Source organism: Ornithorhynchus anatinus, chromosome 3 (genome assembly GCF_004115215.2).
Source record: "Ornithorhynchus anatinus isolate Pmale09 chromosome 3, mOrnAna1.pri.v4, whole genome shotgun sequence".
Lineage (NCBI taxonomy): Eukaryota > Metazoa > Chordata > Mammalia > Monotremata > Ornithorhynchidae > Ornithorhynchus > Ornithorhynchus anatinus.
Window position 1 is genome coordinate 114,915,632 of NC_041730.1, and position 11,531 is coordinate 114,927,162.

At 42.8% G+C, this 11,531-nt stretch overlaps 1 non-coding gene across 1 annotated transcript; it reads left to right on the forward strand.

Moving 5' to 3' along the window:
• Positions 1–3,418: 3,418 nt before the first annotated feature.
• LOC114810359 lies at positions 3,419–3,556 on the forward strand. Its single transcript, XR_003758060.1, has one exon. It is a non-coding gene; the product is annotated as a small nucleolar RNA SNORA7 (small nucleolar RNA).
• Positions 3,557–11,531: the final 7,975 nt, after the last annotated feature.

An 11,531-nucleotide genomic window follows, 5' to 3' on the forward strand; every position in this document is an offset into this window, starting at 1 on the left:
AGGATATGTGATCATTTTATTCCCAGATCAAATAAAGGAACAGGGAATGTGTTATCATCAAAGTGATTACCTTGGGGGGAACAAATACAGAGAATATTATTAAATGAGACAATCTCACTAAAAGGAAGTCTTACATTAAACTTTGGGGTTTAAATAATATTAGTGTCAAGAACTGACAAACATTCAAAATAAAATGCCTTGTAGAAAATATAAATAATCATTTAAAATGTTTTTAGTAAAGGCGCATGCATTTTATCAACCACACATTGGATAGTGCTTTTCCAATAGAACGTACACATTTATACATCTTTATGGATGTTTTTCCATAATAAAACAAATCAATTTAGGCAAAAATGGATATTGCTTACGGAGCACTTTCCTCTCAGGCAAACAAGACTCTCTAAATGAGACAAAAACATCTGCATCAAAAAGCTGATGTGATTTCATTTATTGCCTGTGGAAAAAAGAATTATCTTTGTAGGTTTAAATTTAGCAGGGCCCAAAGTAAAGGCAAATGATTAGTTCCAAGACTTGATCAATATCCATTCAAAACATATACATGTAGCCCATTAGGGTCTCAGTAGACACTGTATCATCTTTCCGTCTCTCTCTCTCTGCACCCAAGCCCCCAGCTTATCTAAAGGTCTGTGTTAACAAAATACCAGCACAGGTCTAAGGGTGCAGGTCAACCAGGAATAGCAAACAAAGAGGTTTCTACCAAGACACTCTGTTATCCTAGATTTGTCTGTAAGTTTCTAGTGGGCAGGGAACATGTCTACCAACTTACATTCCAAGCGCTCAGTACAGTGCGCTGCAGATAGGAAGCGCTCAATAAAAATGATTGAATGAATGATTGAATGAACTTGAATTATATTTGCCCAAGCAATTAGTACGATGCTTGGCACACAGTTAAGCACTCAATAAATACCACTGATTAATTGATTAGGGTGGTTGATTTTGGTTGGGGCAATACAGGAGAAGCCAAAGGGTTGGCATGAGATGTGCTCTGCTTCTGAAATCTATGGAAGTCAATTAAGAGTGACCTAGTGACAAAGCATGGGTACGAGAGTCGGGAGATCAGGATTCTAATCCCGCTTCCTCCACTTAATGATAATAATAATAATAATTGTAGTATTTGTTAAGAGCTTAGGTGACAGGCACTGTACTAAACACTGGGCTAGATACAAACAAATTGGGTTAGACACAGTCAATGTCCCATGTGGGGCTCACAGTCTCAATCCTCATTTTACAGATGAGATAACTGAGGCATAGAGAAGTGAAATGACTTGCCTAAGGTCACAGAGCAGACACGTACAGAGCCAGGAATAGAACCTTCTGACTCCCAGGTGTGTGCTCTATCCATTACACCACTTGCCTGCTGTGCAACTTAATTCCTCTGCACCTCAGTTTCCTCTTCTATAGAACAGGAATTAAATATGTATTCTACCTTCTTAATAGATGGTGAACCACATGTAGGACAGGGATGTCTTACCTGATTTGCCCATATCTGGCTTGATCAATGCTTGGCATAGGCCCCAATTATTATTATTATTATTTTAAACAAAATCATAAACCCACATGGTCAACACCTGAATGGAAAGACCCTCATTTTCAAGCTAACAAAATAGGAAAATACAACCTGTTTTACTTGTAGATTTTCTGGATCAGTTAACATCCTTTTGAGCCTGGATTGATGTGGCTTTTTCACTTTGAGATTCTGTGCTCATGAAAAACTGACTGAGAGTTTGTTCAGAGAAGGGTGTGGAAGTCTCATCTAAGAGACTGCACCTGATCTGATTATCTGGTATCCAAGCACAGTGCTTGGCATATAGTAAGCACTTTACCAGTGTCACAATTTTAAATTGGTTTCAAATTAAAGAAAGGTCAACAAGTGAAGTAGCTTAACTTCAGAGAAAGATATATACCCAGACCTAAATAGCCTTCTGGTTTTGGTCTAAAAGTGACCCCAAGAAAGTTTTGATGTTTGAGCAACACTTGTTAAAGGAAATATGTTACCAAATACCCAGCCCTAAGCTTTTACCCTTTACAAGAAGTGATGACTTGTTCCCAAACCAATACCCCTTACTTCCCTTCAAATAATACTGCTGGCATTCTTGGTCCACAGACATCTTGACTTGGTCATTCCTACAGCATTTCTTCAAGAACCTTCCGTTAACTCTGAGGAAAGAGCCGCTAATCCCCCAAATGGAGGCCACCTGCATTCAGGTCCAAGAAGAGTTCAACCCCACTCTACTTAAAATACTGAGCTAATTCACACACTCTTTCCTTCGTCCCCCACCACCCTGTGATTAGACCTGCACCAGGTGATAAAATAATAATAATATTAATAATAATGGTACTTGTCAAGCGCTTACTACGTGCCAAGCACCGTTCTAAGCACTGAGCTAGGCAACAGATAATCAGATTGGACACAGGCCCTGTTCCACAGAGGGCTCACAGTCTTAATCCCATTTGAAAGATGAGGTAACTGAGGACTGAGAAGTTAAGTGACTTGTCCAAGATCACACAACAGGCATGTGGCAGAGTTGGGATTAGAACCCAGGACCTCTGACTCCCAGACCCATGCTCTTTTCACTAAGCCCTTATGCTTCTTTGATGCCTTCATGGAATGACTGGCTCCTTGTGCTAAGGAATTTCTCTCACCAAAAGTAAATGAGTGACCTCCTGTCTCCTCTGTATGACTGGAAAAGCTAGAGGGACTGTCAGGAAGGGAAAGAAAAAGAGCAAGCATCAGGAGTAGGGGTTCAGGTCCAGCGGGTGGGTGGATAACCTTGAAATCAATCAGTTAGTTGATCATATTTTTTGAGCATTTACTGTGTGCAGAGCACTGTATTAAGCACTTGAGAGAGTACAATGTGGGAAGAGCACGGGCTTTGGAGTCAGAGGTCATGGGTTTGAATCCCCGCTCTGCCACTTGTCAGCTGTGTGACTGTGGGCAAGTCACTTCACTTCTCTGTGCCTCAGTTCCCTCATCTGTAAAAGGGGGATTAAGACTGTGAGCCCCACGTGGGACAACCTGATTCCCCTGTGTCTACCCCAGCGCTTAGAACAGTGCTCTGCACATAGTAAGTGCTTACAAATACCAACATTATTATTACAATATAACAGACACATTCCCTGCCTACAACGAGTTTACAGTTTAGAGGTGAAATCTGTCTTGTTTCCTGATGGACTAGAGCAAGACTAGTGATTTAAACTCCACAGATATTCCTCCCTTTCACATAGTTCTAGACACTAAGATCCTTGAAGGCTGGGAATCATGCCTACTAACTTTATTGTACTCTTCCAAGTACTTAGTACAGTGATCTGCCCAAAGTACCCAGTAAACATTATCCACTCTCTCTCTCTCTCTGCATTTTGGTTATAATAATAATAATAATTATGGTATTTGTTAAGCCCCCTCTCCGGGTTGTAGGTGGAGAGTTTCCAGTACTTTACCGGTCTCGACTACAGAAGGGAGAGTCAAGCAGAGGCCTACCCATTCCATTCCTAGCTTGGCCAGTGGCTAGCGAGTGGAAGGCAATCTGCTACAAGTCATAACTCAACCATGCTGGACAACAGCGGCATGAGAGAAAGTCGAGGGTGGAGACTCAAGTTGACTGTGCGGAAGGCTGCAGTGGTAAATAATTTCTGTATTTTTGCCAGGAGAACTCTAAGGATACGCTATCAGAAAGATTGTGGAAGGAGAGTGTTCTGGGACAGATGTGTCCATGGTGTCGCTATGGGTTGGAAACCACTTGATGGCATAAGGCAAGACAATTTAAGTGCTTACCATGTGCTGAGCACTATTCTAAGCACTTGGGTAGATTCAAGGTAATCAGGTTGTCCCACATGGGGCTCACAGTTTTCATCCCCATTTTAGAGATGAGGTAACAGACACAAATAAGTTAAGTGGCTTGCCCAAGGTCACACAGCAGACAAGTGGCGGAACCAGGATTAGAACCCATATCCTCTGACTCCTACACTCATGCTCTTTCCACTAAGCAAAATGAGTATTAATTTTGTCCTGTATAAATTTTGGTTTTCAATAGAAATTTCCCAGAAAAAGAAAGTCTCCAAAGATACTTTTGTCCCTTACTTAGCCCTTTGTAAAGGAATTGCCCAGGGAAGTTGAAAACTAATTGTAGTATATGTTAAACACTTACTATATGCCAAGCATTAGTTCACCTCCTCCAAGAGGCCTTCCCAAACTGAGCTTCCCCTTTTCCCTCTGCTCCCTCTGCTGCCCCTCTGCCCCCTCTTCACCTCCCCTCAGCTAAGCCCCCTTTTCCCTCCCACTCCTCCCCCTCTCCCTTCCCCTCCCCTCAGCACTGTGCTCGTCTGCTCAATTGTATATATTTTTATTAACCTATTTATTTTGTTAATGAGATGTACATCACCTTGATTCTATTTATTGCTATTGTTTTAATGAGATGTCCATCCCCTTGATTCTATTTATTGCTATTGTTTTTGTTTGTCTGTCTTCCCCGATTAGACCGTAAACCCGTCGATGGGCAGGGACTGTCTCTATCTGTTGCCGATTTGTACATTCCAAGTGCTTAGTACAGTGCTCTGCAGATATTAAGCTCTCAATAAATACTACTGAATGAATGAATGAATACTAACTACTAGGATAGATACAAGTTAACCAGATCCCAAATGGAGCTCAAAGTCTATGTAGGAGGGAGAACAGGTTATTGAATCCATATTTTGCAGATGAAGGATCTGAGGCACAAAGAAGTTAAGTGATTTGCCCAAGGTCAAACAACAAGTAATAGATGGAGCTGGGATTAGAACCCAGGCCCTCTGACTCCCAGGCCCATGCTCTTTCCACTAGGCTATGGGGCTTCCCGGACTAACTGGAGGAAATGTCTATTGCGAGCTTCTGTTACAGGGAAAAGGAAATGAACACCCTAGGCAGGATGCTTCCGATTCCCACCCCTTCCTGGAGAGCTCAGAAGTTCCCAGTGGTACCTTCCAGCATCAGGTAACCTTGGTATTGGCTCTAAACCCAACCCTGAAATGATTTCATTGTTAGAGAAGAGGCTAGTAGGAAGGGAGTTCCATTTTGACGGCGGTCTTTTAGATGTTTCAAATGGGAATCCAGTACTCACTAAACATCAGCTAAAATCTTAAAGGCACAGTGTTGAGTGAGACAAACCTCACACAAACACTAAGCTATTTTCTCCCACCTTGGAAGAATCACTTCTGCTGTTAATTTAAGCATTTTGAGAAACTGCTTCAGTTCTACAGCACAACCTTGCCTTGCTTCCGGGTACTAACTTGTGAGCCAGGGACCAGAAAGAGATAGCAAAGTTTGAAAAGTCCCTCATTTATTTGCTAGGAATGGGTTATATGCTTGAAAGCTCTAGCTCATTTAAAAAAAAAGATAGAGAAAGAGAAATAAATTCTGGGTGTAACCCACAATATAGGGAATGATTGATCTGGGAACACTTTGGTGGAATTCTGTGATGGAAGTCCCTGTCACTTGGGGTATAAAAGGGGCTGTGGGTGTGACAGTACTCAGGATCAAAGAGAAAAGAATAATCTAGTTCTTCAGACCAGTGTTTTTGTCAGAGAAGCACTGTAGTATAGTGGATAGAGCAGGGGCCTGAGAGTCAGAAGGTCGTGAGTTCTAATCCCAGCTCTGCCACTTGTCTGCTCCATGACCTTGGACAAGTCACTCAACTTCTCTGTACTTCAGTTGCCTCACCTGTAAAATGGGGGTGGAGACTTTGAGACATGTGGGACAAAGGATAGTGTCCAGCCCAATTTGCTTGTATCCACCCCAGAGTTTAGTACAGTACCTGGCACATAGTAAGAACTTAAATACCAAAATAATTATTATCATCTTCTTTTGATGCAAGAAAAGCTGGATCCCACAGAGAAACAGGGTAAATGCAATAGCCAGCAATCTCTGTAAGCTCCACAGAAGACGAAACCCCTTCCCCACCTTTTCCCAGCCCCTCTAGTACTTGGATCTGTGGCCTTTGGGCATTTGATATTCGCCCCACCCTCAGCCCCACAGCACTCATGTGCACAGCAATTATTTTTGTGTGCAGGGAACCTGTCTACCTGTTGCATTTTCTCTCCCAGGAACTTAGTACAGTGCTCTGCATGTAGTAAATTGTCAATAAATACCATTGATTGGTATGGTATTAAGTTCTTACTATGTGTCAGGCACTGTACTAAGTGCTGGGGTGGATTCAAGCAAATCGATTGGACACAGTCCCTGTCCCATGTAGGGCTCACAGTCTCAATCCCATTTTACAGATGAGGTAGCTGAGGCCCAGAGAAGTGAAGTGACTTGCCCAAGTAGCGGAGCCGGGATTAGAACCCATGATCTTCTGAGTACCAGGCCCATAAACTATCCACTTGGTCATGTTGCTTCATAATTTAGATTCCTGCTGGACAGAGTTTGCTATATAGCTGTATATCGGGACTACTAATCACAACCATCCTGTGTTTTGGAGGATCAAAGGCAGGTATGGACCTAGACATTTCATCTAGGCTTCCATTAAGAAAGTTGCATAAGCTACAGAAGAAAAGACTGAGCTGCATCCACAAATAGGCCAGAGAAACAAACACAGAATCCTGAAGACAGAGAGAAACAAACACTGACTATTGGAAAGGCTCAGAGTATAATTACCTACAGTTCCTGAAGGATTTCAGGACTAATTAACACAACAACCACCTAGAAATCAGCATTTTATCGGAAATGAGGCCTGAGTTATTTGTGAAAGTTCCCTGAAAACCTGGGCTTACTTTGTGTCGAGCACTCTTCTAAGCACTGGGGTAGATGCAAAATAGTCAAATTAGACAGCTTCTGTCCCCAATAGGACTCACCGTCTAAATCACAATTGTTTAACACAATCTATAACCAAAGTAACCAACACAAACCTTCCTTTTTACCCCAAAGGTAGTTTGGAGAGAGAGAAAGTAATGCCTTACCTGATACAATGATTTAGGTCTTAGGTCTCTCAGAGCAGGAGTCAAAATTCCTATTTCATCCAGCAAAAGTGACCCAAGAGCTTTTTCTCTCTCCCGACCAGAGCCCATTAACAGCCCCACAGCAGCGAGCTTTCCATCCAATTGGGTCGGTCTTCCCTAGTTTACTCCCAACATCATGGCAGGGTGGAGGAGACAGGTAGGCTGAACCAATTTGACAGCCACCTGAGGCTTATGTCCCCCCCCCCCCATCCATTAAACTAACTCTCTTCCCCTCTTCAAAGCCCTACTGAGAGCTCACTTCCTTCAGGAGGCCTTCCCAGACTAAGCCCCCCTTTTCCCTCTGCTCCCCCTTCCCCTCAGCACTGTGCTCATTTGTACATATTATTTATTACCCTATTTATTTTGTTAATGAGGTGTATATCTCCTTGATTCTATTTATCTTGATGATGTTGTCTGTTTTGTTCTGTTTTGCTTTGCTGTCTGTCTCGCCCTTTTAGACTGTGAACCCATCATTGGGCAGGGATTGTCTCTATCTGTTGCCAAATTGTATATTCCAAGCACTTAGTACAGTGCTCTGTACATAGTAAGCGCTCAATAAATACTATTGAATGAATGGATAATGAGCTAATAGGGCTGGCCTCAAGGAAATAAGGATAGGGAACTGGTTTAAGGTCAGGTGAACTTGGGAAAACGCTGAGCAAGGAATGGAGCTGCTCCTGAGTCAGACTTCTAAGGTAGATGGACTTCTGCTGATTAATGGAGATTGCCCTTTCATGAGTAAAATATTTTTTTCCCAGGAAATAGACTGTTGCCTCCATTCCCTCTCCCTTGCTATTTCCCTGCCTCAATGCTTTTGCTTCCCTTAAGTGACCAGGAGTAATACACCCAGAAAATCAATCATATTTTTATTGAGTACTTACTGTGGACAATTATTTGTATTTATTGAGCACTTTACTATGTGCAGAACATTATATAAAGCACTTGGGACAGCACAATGTAACAAAATTATCAGATACATTCCCTGCCCATAATGAGTTTACAGTTTAGAGAGGGAGATAGACATATATGTAAAAAGAGTTTATTTACTAAAGCTGTTAAACACATTCCCTGCTTGCAATGTACAGAAAAGACTTATGTTTTCTTCCTCAGTGGGTGACATTACTGCTTGTAACCTAGAAAAACTTCCAACTCTTCTCCATTTTAATCTCAAATAGTCACCTCATAGTTCCTACACTAGAAAGCACTTTAAACTGATAACCACCGAAGCAAAATTCAGGCTCACAAAGTGTGGCTTGGATCTCCTGAAGAATATTCTGACAACTTGATTAAGCATTTATTGCTGTAACTGTTGTTTTTCTTACAGAAAATTTGTATTTTAAAGTCTCTGCCTGTCAGGTTCCCTGTCCCTGGGATCTAGTCATCATGTCCCCCATTCTGTTTGACTTTATTCATTTTGAATACCAACTTGAGAAACCCAATATCACTCTCTCTGTCTCTGTTTCTGGAATTTCCCAGCTTCTTATCACTTCAGGTGGCTGTAGGTTTGGCTTGAGTGATTTTAAAGGGGTTTCCAGCCCATCTCACAGATTAAGACTAGGCTTAATGGAATAATGAAGAGAGCCCTAGGAAAGGAACCCCGTTTCCTGAAGTGCAAATTTAGCCAGTGACCTAAACAGGGAGAAGGCAGCAGGGCATTTCCACTGATAACTCTCAATTGGCAATTCATTCCCTGTCAATTTAATAACAGCCTTGGATAATGGAGAAAACAGGCTCTGTGCTAAGAGTACTTACCCTGGCATTCTCCTCTGCTCTGGCAGTGAGAGAAGCTCTCTTAGCCTCCATCTGAAGCAGTAGACTCTTATGTTACCCACTGTTTTTCTATTCCCAGGTGGACTTTCTCACAGGCTGAATGGAGATTTAGACACTCTACAGTCACTTTGTTAATGACGTACCCTGCAAAAACTCAGCCAGTCAGATCTCTTACCCCAGGGTATTGAAGCATCCCCATTTGGAGAGTATTTGTGCACTAAACTGCATTCTTCCCCCTCAGCCTTCCTCAATTCCCCTAGGATTGCAATGAGCTGGCAAACCAAACCCAAAATTCCATTTTCAAAACCCATCAGCTTTGATTTCCCTCTAACTCTTGACTTCATAGGGCAGAAGGAACTGACAGAAATGGCTTCTGACTCCTCTCTACTCTGGAACTCGATGCCATCCTATCAGGGAGAATTTACTCTCCCATAACCTTATACATTGTCATTGGAAGAGCAAGCTTGACCCTATTGCAGCTTGATAAGTAAGTACCGTATCTAGATTCTGCTCCCAGTAGGGAGCTGCGGCAGAAGTCGATTCCGGAGACTGCTCTGGATGGAGGTCAACTCTGTCATCAAAGGTGTATATTACATCCCCCCTGTGTGCAGAGCACTGTGGTAAGTATTTGAAAGAGGAAAACTGAATTGCAAGACATGATCCCTGCCTTCGAGAAGCTTACACTCTACTTGAGAGGGGACTTATTACCAGATGCGACCCAAGGGCTCCTTGACATGTGTTTATGATAGTTAGTTCTCAGAAATTGAGAAGGGAAAAGTCACCTCTTGGCTTCTCTCTATAGTTTGTACCCAGAAACCTTGTATCACTAGTGAGGTAGCTGGAGGCTGTAGAGACACTCATCTACAGCATGACACAGCAGCAACATGAAAACAAAAGCATCTTCTCAATGTAAACTTAAGTGGGTGGACCTAGGCCAGACCAGGTAGTTTTGGAGTCATTCCTAATTATATCCAGGAGGGTGGGGTAGTCAAAACATTTTGCTTATTCCTGTGGTCCCTTATCACCCCTCAAAGCTGTGAACGTATTTTCAATCGATTGCCATAAGCTAGAGAAAGCAGGGGAAAACAGACATAAGAAAAGAAATGGAAGGTGGACAAAGGTACAACCAACACCCAAGAGCAAGGAGATTCCATTGCAGAATGTGCCTGTCTGGCATAAGGAGATAAGTGGAGTTTGATTAAATTTGGTTCCAAATAGAAACCTGTTCCCAAATCCTAATGGGAAAATGAAAACAGAGCTGAAATGGCAGCCTATAGCTCACTGAGACTTTTTTTGTGGTATTTGTTAAACACTTACTATGTGCTTGGCACTGAAATAACTACTGGGGTAAATACAAGTTAATCAGGTTGGACAAAGTCCCTGTCCTTCACAAGGCTCAAAGTCTAAATCCCCATTTTACAGATGAGGTAACTGAGGCACAGAGAAGTTAAGTGATCTGCCCAAGGTCACACAGTGGACAAGTGGCAGAGCTGGGATTAGAACCCAAGTCCTTCCGACTCCCAGGCCCATGTTCTATCCACTAGCTCATGCTGCTTCTCAACAAGGAGAGGGATCCACTGTGGATCTTAGGGATGGCTTGGAGTGGGGAGAATTAACAAGGGTCACCAAGAAGTGTTCAGAAAGTTTGTCTGACTCCTTCTGAGGTGCTGATACAAATTCCTTCTCCCTCTTCCCTTATCATAGGGGGAAAGAGGTGTCCCTGACCAAGGCTGACCTCTGAGGACTGAGTAGGAGACTGAAAAATGAATGGGGAGCTCCAAGGCTCCATCAGTAGTGATGTCCCCATGTGGTAGCACAATGATTTGTGTTTGCTGTGGTTATTCCTCAGCTGTGGAGCAACAATTACTATGGGGGATCAAGCAAAGCACTTGACCAGGTCCTACCTCCAAGTATGATGGACTTAATTATAATAACGATGGCATTTGTTAAGCTCTTACTATGTGCAAAGCACTGTTCTAAGCACCGGAGAGGATACAATGTGATCAGGTTGTCTCACATGGGGCTCACAGTCGTCATCCCCATTTTACAGATGAGGTAACTGAGGCACAGAGAAGTTAAGTGACTTGCCCAAAGTCACACTGCTGACAAGCAGCTGAGCTGGGATTTGAACCCATGATCTATGACTCCCAAGCCCGTGCTCTTTCCACTGAGCCGGGCATCAAAACTGGACGGAGTGAATGTGGAAGTATAGGATTCTATTTGTTCCAATACATCTCAGTAGCAATTGAGAGGCAGTGTGTCCTAGTGGAAAGAACATAGTCCTGGGAGTCAGAGGATTTGAATTTTAATCCTGGCTCTGACATTTCTCAATTGTGTGACCTTGGGAAGGTCACTTAACTTCTCTGTGCCTAATTTTCCTCATTTGTAAAAATGGGAGATTAACTCCTACTCCCTTCTATCTAGTCTGTGAGTCCCGTATAGGACAGGGACTGTGTCCGCACTTATATCCTTCTATCTACCCCAGTGTTTAGAACAGTGCTTGGCACATACATTATTTATATTACCGTCTATCTTCCCTTCTAGACTGTAAGCTCATTGTGGGCAGGGAAAGTGCCAACTCTATCATATTGCACTCTCCCAAGTGAATAAGAATGTTGGGATTTGTTAAGTGCTTACTATGTGCAGAGCACTGTTCTAAGCGGTGGGGTAGACACAGGGGAATCAGGTTGTCCCACGTGGGGCTCACAGTCTTCATCCCCATTTTACAGATGAGGGAACTGAGGCACAGAGAAGTGAAGTGACTTGCCCAC